This window comes from Petaurus breviceps, unplaced genomic scaffold (assembly GCF_028583685.1).
Source record: "Petaurus breviceps papuanus isolate PSGF00001 unplaced genomic scaffold, PetGlider_PUasm1.0 355, whole genome shotgun sequence".
Taxonomy (NCBI): domain Eukaryota; kingdom Metazoa; phylum Chordata; class Mammalia; order Diprotodontia; family Petauridae; genus Petaurus; species Petaurus breviceps.
In genome coordinates, this window is record NW_027186289.1 from 1,252,979 (window position 1) to 1,262,561 (window position 9,583).

General features: G+C 46.3%; 2 pseudogenes; both read right to left on the minus strand.

Annotated features, from left to right (window-relative positions):
- Nucleotides 1-9,583, minus strand: part of LOC138168153 (zinc finger protein 420-like) — a 43,351-nt pseudogene that overhangs the window by 26,979 nt on the left and 6,789 nt on the right.
- LOC138168138 (zinc finger protein 665-like) overlaps nt 1-9,583 on the minus strand; it is a 552,079-nt pseudogene that overhangs the window by 4,985 nt on the left and 537,511 nt on the right.

Below are 9,583 nucleotides of genomic sequence, written 5' to 3' on the forward strand. Positions count from 1 at the left end.
TTCCTTAAAAATGTAAAATTTTATCAAGTGAGGTTAGAGATTGAGTTAATGTATAAGAAAAACATTGACAGCTCATGAAAAATAAAGAAATAATTTCAACATGCTGTTGACACTCTACAATATTGGGGTAAGGATTAGGGAGTCAAAACAATAAGTCAAGAGGAAGACTGATGGGAATCATACAAGAAAGTGGCCATTCCTTCAGATCCTTTGGTGAGTGGGAGGGCTCATCCATGTTTTCAATCTGCTACATGCAAAACATGTGTTTGGCTAAAGCACTTGGCATTTGATGATTTTTATTTCTAGCAGAATGGTATGATTTACTGTTTAGGAAGTTGGATTATTGTGGAGCAATTCTCTTTCTTGCAGATAAAAATGTCTTCCCCTTTTTATCATTTTGGTTTAATTTAAAATACCTAATTTATCTTGTATTGGTATATTTTACTTGTAGCTTCCTTTATGTCTATTATTGAACTTTTGAGCAATTAAAGACTTTTGTTAGTCTTTTCCTAATTTTTTTAGATTCCCCCAAATTTACAATTCTTTTCTTTTCACTAGGTGTTCTGAGTCATGACTCTTCATTGCATTCCATTCACACATAATGTGGTCACTGTAGGAAGGCCATGCTTTTCTTCATCTCTGGAATCCCTAACTTGTCCTCATCAGAAGCCCTTGCCCATCTCTTTCCTCCCCATCCTCCCACATTCTCTCTTCCCCTCCACAGGCTGAGCTCATGGCCTCCAACACCTACATATGAAGAGGGTCAGCTCACACATCTCCACACTTGCACCTTGGTGCACTACTTCGGAATTTCTCACTGACTTTGCCAGCCTTGTCCCAGTTTCTTTTGCCCAAAACCTCTTCCTTTGGGGTGTTGTCTTCCCATTGAATGTAGAATCTCTATGGGGACAAGACAGTCTTCTTTTCTGTTTGAATCCCCAGGCCTTAACACAATGCATGACATTATTAAATTGTTTCAATTGTGTTTGACTTTTCTAGACCCCATTTGAGATTTTCTGAGAAAAGATACAGGAGTGCTTTGCCATTTCCTTGTCATGCTCATTTCATAATTTTTTTTTTTTTGCTTTTTGGAGGGGGGAAGGCAGGGCAATTGGGATTAAGTGACCTGTCCAAGATCACATGGCTAGTAAGTATTAAGTGTCTGAGAGTGGGTTTGAACTCAGGTCCTCCCGACTTCAGGGCTGGTGTTCTATTCACTTTGCCACTTAGCTGTCCCTTTCATGCTCATTTTAAAAATGATGAACTGAGGCAAACAGACTTAAGTGACTCAGGATCACCCAGCTAGTAATTATCTGGGGCCAGATTTGGACTCATACACATGAGCCTTCTTGATTCCAAGCCCAGTGTTCTATACAATGGGCCATCTTGATGCCCTCTACTCACTCCTTAACCCATTATACAGCTGGGCATTCATTCTTCCTTTCCTGAAAGGGCTCTCTGCAAATGAAGTATTGATACTTTAATTGCTAAATCTGACAAACTCACGCAGTAAAATGGCCACACTTATGAATTCAGATGGCCATGGGGCCTGAAGGCTGCAGGTTCCCCACTCCTGCTCTAGACTGATTGCATTCAGATACCAGGATGGAGTCATTTTGATCCAATCACATTCTTTTTTTTGGCTTTTTGCTTTTTGGAGGGCAATTGAGGTTAAGTAACTTGCCCAAGGTTACATAGCTAGTTTTTTTGTGTGGGTGTTAAGTGTCTGAGGCTGGAACCGAACTGGGGTCCTCTTGACTTCTGATTCTGGGGCCGGTGCTTTACTCCAATCACATTCTTCATTCTTATCTTTATAATATCTGAACATATGCCTTAATTTCAAATTTTCAGTATATTTTCATGAAGGTATGACCCACTGATAGAAGGTAAAACATCACAGGTATCCATGTGACTTTAGAGGAGACCACATTATAATTTAGTTTAGGACACACTCAGTTCCATTTGCGGTCAGGAACTAAAAATATAGGGCTCACTCCTGTGGATTAGTCTAGTACCATAGTGTTCTTATGGAAGTCTTTCTACTCAGAAGCAGAAGGGATTCAGTTACCAAATAGGAAGAAGTAGGGAGAATGGGAGCTGATGGACAGATGAGGGAACAGGAGCTCCCAGGGGGAATAAGGGTTTTCTATTTTAGCACAGCTAGAATGTGAACCTTGGAGTGGAAGGGGGGTACACTAGGGCAAGGGCAAGGTAGAAGAAGGGTCATTGCCATGGCTGATGGAGACCAAGAACAGGAGTAGAGAAGAAGGCAGGGGCCTGAGTTTCTAGTCATGAGTGTGAATGAAGGAACAGGATGATCCTGGGGTCTCAGAACTGAGGCAGAAAAAGACTGGTGGACCCTCTCAGAAAGGCCTTGCTTCACTGAGGCCCATAAGGCCTTCTTCTGCTTTCCATATGGCCCACATTTCTAGGCAACTTCTGCCTTGGTCTCCTCCTCCTGGCAGACTCCCTGGCTGGAAGAAGCGGCCCTTTTCCTTGAGATAAAGATGTTCCCTAAAAATGTAGTGCTGGGCTTGCAGTTCCTAGGTAGGACTGAGCCAGGAAGTCAGAAAGGTCAGATGGCCTACCTGTACTCTAAGTGAATAGCCTTCAAAGACCAAGAAAGGGTCTTTGATACCACCTACAGGCCATGATTCCTGCTTCAGTCAGCCCTCTAGAGCACCCCCAGAGGCCCTGCCTCCTGATTGGAGAGAGTCCACCTCAACAAGGCCAACCTGAATCCACTGAGGTTTTCACATAGCTCTACTGACTGTTTTGAGGTCAGTGTCCTCAGTGTCCCCTTCAGTACTTCCCTTCCCCCACTCTCTTTGAGAAAACTCACAAGACACACTTCCTGTCCTGCTATTCTGTCTAAGAAGGCAGAAAGGGCTTAGCAAATGCTGAGTAGCTACCCTACCTAACTAATCAAGAAGCTACCGTTTTCTTTGGACAGGTGTAAGAGGCCATACTAAAGACCTTTGTAACAGACATTCCCAACTACAACTCTAAATTTACATCTTCCCTCTCTGTCCCCTACCCTCTTCTTATCCCAGACTTCTTTGTAAGTCTGCCTACAAGACCTCAGGGATCCTCCCCAAAGCATGGGTCATGTCCCTTAGGAGGAAACACTGTATGTCATCTGTAAAACTGGGAGACACACATGTCCATCTTGAGTGAATAAAGGAGCCACAGTTTACTGTCTGTTTGTGACCTGTGCTCCCTTATTCTGCCCATCCCTGAAAAGGACCCTGACAATTCTCACAATAGGATGAAATGAGATATTTATGTGGCTCCTGGCACACAGCTGACATGATGCAACCAGCCCCTTAGTGTCCCCTTTCCAGTGTCCTTCCATCTTGGCCTTCTTCTCTGACCCAGGGACACCAGCCTCCTGGCTAATCTTTGACCCAGATCCTCCAGCCCCTGATCCTGAGCCTTCCCAATGACTGTCTCTGAATCTTGACCTGTCTTCCCCCCTCACCTGGGCCTCCTGGCTTCCTTCACATCTGAGGTAACATCGCCCCTGAAAACAAGCTGTTCCTGGTCTCTTTCCTCTCATGGTGCCTCCCACCCACTAGACTGAGCTCATGGAGATCAGGGCCTGTCATTTTTTAAACTTCCTTTGCACAACCAATCAGTTAGCACAGTGCTTGGCATAGAGAAGCCACTTTCTAAATGCTTATTGACTTGACCTAAGCAATGGTAATTGGAGGGCAGCTAGGTGACACAGTGAATAGAGCACCAGCCCTGGAATCAGGAGTTCAAATCTGGTCTCAGACACTTAACACACACACACACACACACACACACACACACACACACACATACCAATTAGCCATGTGACCTTGGGCAAGGCACTTAACCCCAAGTGCCCTGCCTTCCCCTCTCCAAAACACAAAAAAAGAAAAAAGAAAAAAAGAAATGGTAATTGGGAGCCAGTCCAAGAGACCAAACAAGCCTTATGTGGCCTGAGGCAGGAGGAGGACACGAGCAGAACCAGGAGGGCAATTTTTGCTCTGCAGACAGCCCTGCCAAGGATAGCCTGAGTCTGGCAGGAGGAAGCTTCCTTGGCTCTCTTGGATTCCAGGTTTGCTGATGCTGGTCAGGACTGTGGATGGACTGCACTCACCTGGGAGGAGGGTCTCTGGGTGGCAGGGGCCATTCTCCTTGGTCTCTGTCCTAGGAATAGGCTTTGGTCCACAGCAAGCTGACCTGGGGAAGGAGAAGAACCTCAGGGTGGGAGAGACATTGACTTGATTTCTCTTCCTAGGAAGGATGCTGGGGTGCCTGAAGGCGAGATCTCAGAGCAGGCACAAAGGCCCTGCCCTCAGGGGAGACTCCACCACCAAAGCTTGTCGCATTGTAGTCTCTCCTTCCTTCTGGAAGAGAACCCAGAAATCAGGGAGATTAGGACGTGACTTGTAGCTGACTTGGATTAGAGGGAGGGAGGCTGGGCAAGGTCACCAGCCTCACTTGCTCCTCCAGAGCCATCTGGGTCCAGGGGCCAGACATTCATCAGGAAGACTGGAGATGGCCCAGGATGCACTGGGAGACCCTGGCCCTTTTAGGCTAAGGCCTTTTTAGGTTCTCACTTTAAGTGAGGTAAAGCCCATTCAGTGAATAGGCCTCTGTAAGAAGTTAATCAAGGGGTGGCTCCTTTAAAAAAGAAAAAGAAAATCCAGCTGGGAGGGGAGGACCCTCAGGGTTCCCAGCCAAAAGGGAACTGCTTTTTTCCCCTTTGTGTTGAATGGAAAGAAGACCAAGCCTAAATCCAAATTCACTCTGGACGTCCCAGATTGGACAGCAGGTCCCTGCCCTCCTAGCACAGAGTGAGTGGGTGGAAATACTAAATAGTGACTTTCACCACCAGTGGAGGGCCACAGGGAGGGTCAGGGGTGGAAGTGAACTTCTTCTGAGCAGGAAGAGGACATGCCACCCTCCAGAACTCCTCCCCCATCTTCCTACAGGGCCCCAGGAGGCAGAAGGGGCTTGGGAGCCCCATGGGATGAGACGAGCCAGAGCCTCAATGGCTCCAGACCCAGAGCTCTGCCTCCACCTGATACCGTGGGTGAGACGTGTGGGTCAGGCAGCTGTGACCCAGTGGGAAAACTGGGGATGGCACCTGTCAACAGAACTTTACTGTACAGGTCTCTAACCTGGGCATGCCCAGAGGCAGAGCTCAGCAGGTCAGAGGCAGTTGTGCCAGCAATCAAGGAGGGGTTTCATGAATTCATTTCAGAGTCAGGGAGGGGCTTTGCAAACCTGAAGTCCTCTTTTCTGGGAAGGCTCCCCCAGCTGGGGAAAGGCAGAGTTTATACACATTTAAATCACAATAGGGCTGGATCCTGACAATCATCTTTAGGCCTTGAGTTGCTATTTCCAGGGCAGACTCATGCATGGCCTTCCTGGGTCCTGTGGGAAACAGTGCTTAAGTTGACTGTCTCAGGTCTTGAGGGTCGTGATTCCTTTGTGGGGTACAGAACCAGTGTTCTGTACATAATATACATGCATAGGAATGTCAAAGTTGGCAAAAGCTGATTGATCGCTTTAAGCTGCTGTGAATCCCTGACTCCCAAGCCAAAATCCCCTACGGAAATAGTAGTTCTGAAAAGTCTAGGTGTTAGTATATTCATTCCACATATTGTACCGATTAATAGGAGAATCATAAATACTTTACATACCCTAGGACTGCTGGGATGTGATAGGGAGCCTGGACAGGAAGCAGGGGAAACGCCCAGAGCCAGGACTTAGAGGGAGGGGCGGGCCTGGCAAGCCAGGAGGACACTCAGCAAGAGGTCTGTGGGGGAAGATGAGGCCCACTGGGAAGGTCAGCAGGCAGAAGTGGGCTGTGGGGAGGGGCCCTTATTCAGACCTTCCTGGCACCCCCATGTGGAGAACTAGCTCCCAGAAGCCAGAGAGATCTCTGCTCTTAGGGAAGAAGGCAGAGAGATCTCAGCTTCCAAAGTAAAAGGCAGAGAGATCTCAGCTTCAGGGAACACAGAATAGTCTCTCTTCTGAGGGAAGAATGCAGAGACTTTAGCTCCAAAGGAAAAAGGCAGAGAGACCTTAGCTTCAATGAAGAATGTAGAGAGCTCTTGGGTCCAAAGAAGGTAGGGAGAGCTCAGCTGGTGCTTCTGTTCCCAGCCAGCTTCCTCTGGCTGCTAATCCTGAGTCCTGCCCAGCCCTGTTCACCTGCTGATCCTCACTCTTCTCCCCGCCCCAGATTTCCAAGCTTCACTCCAGGGAGTGAATTCCACCAGGGCCACCACCCACCTGGCTGGTCACCTCTCAGCTCCCCTCCCCCATTGCTCCACCCTCTCCCTCCCTCCTGCCCTTAGCCTGTTCTGAGACTCCAGACCTCCCCAGCAGAATCTCCTGGTCTCCCGGCTCTCCCCCTGCTACACTCATCTTCCTCACAAGGATATGCCCAGCCCCCAGCCCTCCTGGTTCTCCCAGCCAGGCCCCTCCCACGGTTTCCTCCCCTCTCAGGTCCCTCTTTCTTCTCTCCTGGTTCATCCATCCCTTCTCAGGATCCTAGCACTGCTCTCATCCCTCTCCCAGGGACTACTGTGATGGCCTCCCAAAGGTCTCCTGGTCTCAAGGCTCCTGTCTCTAGTCCATCCCACATAATGTAGAATGAGAAAGGGGAAAAGCCAGGCGAAATAACCACCATTTCAACCTTCAGGCATTAGAGTCAGTGCTCCATGCCCAGAATCTCCTTCTTACTTCTGCAAAGAAATGGGGGTGGGAGATGGGGAGGAAATTCTCACATCCCCAGCTCAAGGCCAAGGTCGGGCATGATAACATCACAGTATTCAGCCTCAGATGCTTTGTCCTGTTTATTTTTTCCCAGTTACAGTGGAGTTATGGTGTGTCTTGTTTTCTGGTTCTATTTAATTCTTTAGATGATGTGTAACAGTAACAGTAATAGTGACAGTAACAATAACACTTATACAGGATAGAAAACTTCTACCTGCAAAACTGTCCTTACTTCCCAATAGTGTCTGATCCCCCTACAGGGACTGGAATCAGAGTGGAAGCTTGGGGAAGTAACAAGATCAGGTAATCCTCTGTGTCAAATGGGCATAATTCTAATGGGGCTCTTGTTTTCTTTCTTTCCCCCATTCTCACATCACTTTGATTCTCCCTATATCTGGGCCCCACAAATCCAACTTGTTTGTCCGACTTTTGTCTTTGAGACTGTAGCCCATTCACCTACAGTTGGCAGCAAAGAGGGGTACCTGCCCATGTCTCCCCATCATCCCTGGATGCAACCTGTGCTCAGGTCCAGTCAACTTCCTCCTGGGGACCCCTTCAAGGCAAGGACAGTTCTGCCAGCAGAAAGCAGTTTCAGAAACCAAGACCTTTGCCCCTTACCCCAAAAGATTTTGGGCCCCATCTGTTTGAGGGGGGAATGAAGGGTGATATGACCTGGACCTCGAATTTTCCCACACAACCCAGTCCCTGACTTTTCCAGAGGCATCTGGCCCAGCCCAGCAACCCCAAACTGCATCATATCTGTATGTATCTATGTGTATGTATACATGTATGTATGTGCATGTGTGCGTGTGTGTGTGTGTATTCCTTCTTCTGCCTTCATTTTTATCCCCAAACTTTTCCTCTTCTTTCCAGTTCAGCTAACAAGAATCAAGATCAATATCCACTCCAATCCAGTACCTGGTCGATGAGTATCAATCTATGTCCTAAAGCCTCACTCTCCAGTCCAGTAGCTTTTTCAGCCATTGAGCCCCTCCTTGCCCACCACTCCCCACTGCAAGATAAGGTCCAGGTGGGTGGGGACTGCCTTTATTTTTGAGGGGATGCCCATGGATTGGGGAATAACCAAACAAGTTGTGCTATATGAATGTAATAGAAAACTATTGTTCCACAAGAAATGATGAGCAGATGAACTTCAGAAAAGCCTGGAAAAACTTATATGAACTGATGCTGAGTGAAGTGAGCAGAACCAGGAGAACACTGGGCAAGGTAAGGGCAACATTGTGGGATGACCACCTTTGTTACACTTAGCTGTTCTCAGCAATGCAATGATCCAAGAGAATTCCAAAAGACTCGTGATGGAAAATGCTGTCCACATCCAGAGAAAGAACTATGGAGTTGTAATGCCATGTTCAGTGGGGCACTTCAGGGTCAGAACAGCTTTCTTATTTATTTTTTTTTGGAGGGGAGAAGGCAGGGCAATTGAGGTTATGTGACTTCTCCAAGGTCACATGGCTAGTAAGTGTTAAGTGCCTCAGGTCATTATTTGAACTCAGGTCCTCCTGACTCCAGGGCTGGTGGTCTATTCACTGTGCCACCTAGCCACCCCTCGAACATTTTCTTGCTCTGCACCATAGAGTTGTCTTTCTGACCCATACCCACCCATCACACCCTGATATCTGGGGTGCCCAATAATGGAAGGGAAGAAAATTCAAGGGGCACTGTCTCCTGCAAAGTCAGCTTCGCATGTTCTGCAGCAATTGTCAACAACAAAGGCAGCCATATCATCTTCCAGTGTGAAGATGGCAAGTTTAAACCCTTGGGAGACAGGAGGTGGCATGGCCCCTAGCGGCAGGGGAAGGCAAGTGCAGGCTGGGTGGAAGACCTCACAGCTCTCAGAAATTTTTAAGGAGAAAAAGCCAGGCATGTGGTAAAAACTGCTGAAAGGAACTATTGCTACCTCTTTAATTGACTGCTTACTCCTTACTAAATACTCAGTCAATATGTATGGGCTTAACAGAAGAAGAAATAGAATAGCCAAATCATCTTTTTTTAGAAAAAGAAATTGAACCGGCCATGAATGAGCTTCCTAGTATAAAGCAGCAAGATCAGATGGATTTCCTAGGGAATTCTTCAAACACTGAAACATCACCTAATTCTAGTATTAAAGAAATGATCTGGAAAAATAGGCCAGAAAGGGGTACTACCAAACTCCTTTTATGAAACAAATATGGTGTTGAGATTCAAATCAATAAGAAGAAAGAAGAGTAGTGTATATATATATGCAAAAATTCTAAATAAAATACTAGCCAGGAGATTACAACAATATTGTGAACAATATGCCAGGAATGCAGGGATACGTTAACCTAAGGAAAATTATTCATGTGACTTAATAATAAAAAAAAATTCATACGAACATATCAATTGCTGAAGAATATGCTTTTGATAAAAATCAATACTCATTTCTATTAAAAAAAACTTGAAAGCATATGCAAAAATGGATTTTTTTGCCTATTTTTTGGAACAGCAATTGGGGTTAAGTGACTTGCCCAAGGTCACATAGCTAGTAAGTGGTAAGTGTCTAAGGCTGGATTTGAACTCAGGTCCTACTGACTTCAGGGCTAGTGCTCTATTCACTTCGCCACCTCTCCTGCCCCCAAAATGGATTTTATCTTAAATTGATAAAAAAAATTTATCTAAAACTATCAGCAAGCATTACTTGCAATGGGGTTAAGCTAGAAGTCTTCCTAGTAAGATCTAATGTTCAAGGATGGTCACTGTCACCAATATTATTCAATATTGTATTGGAAATCTGAAAGGGAAGGAAGGAAGGAAGGAAGGAAGGAAGGAAGGAAGGAAGGAAGGA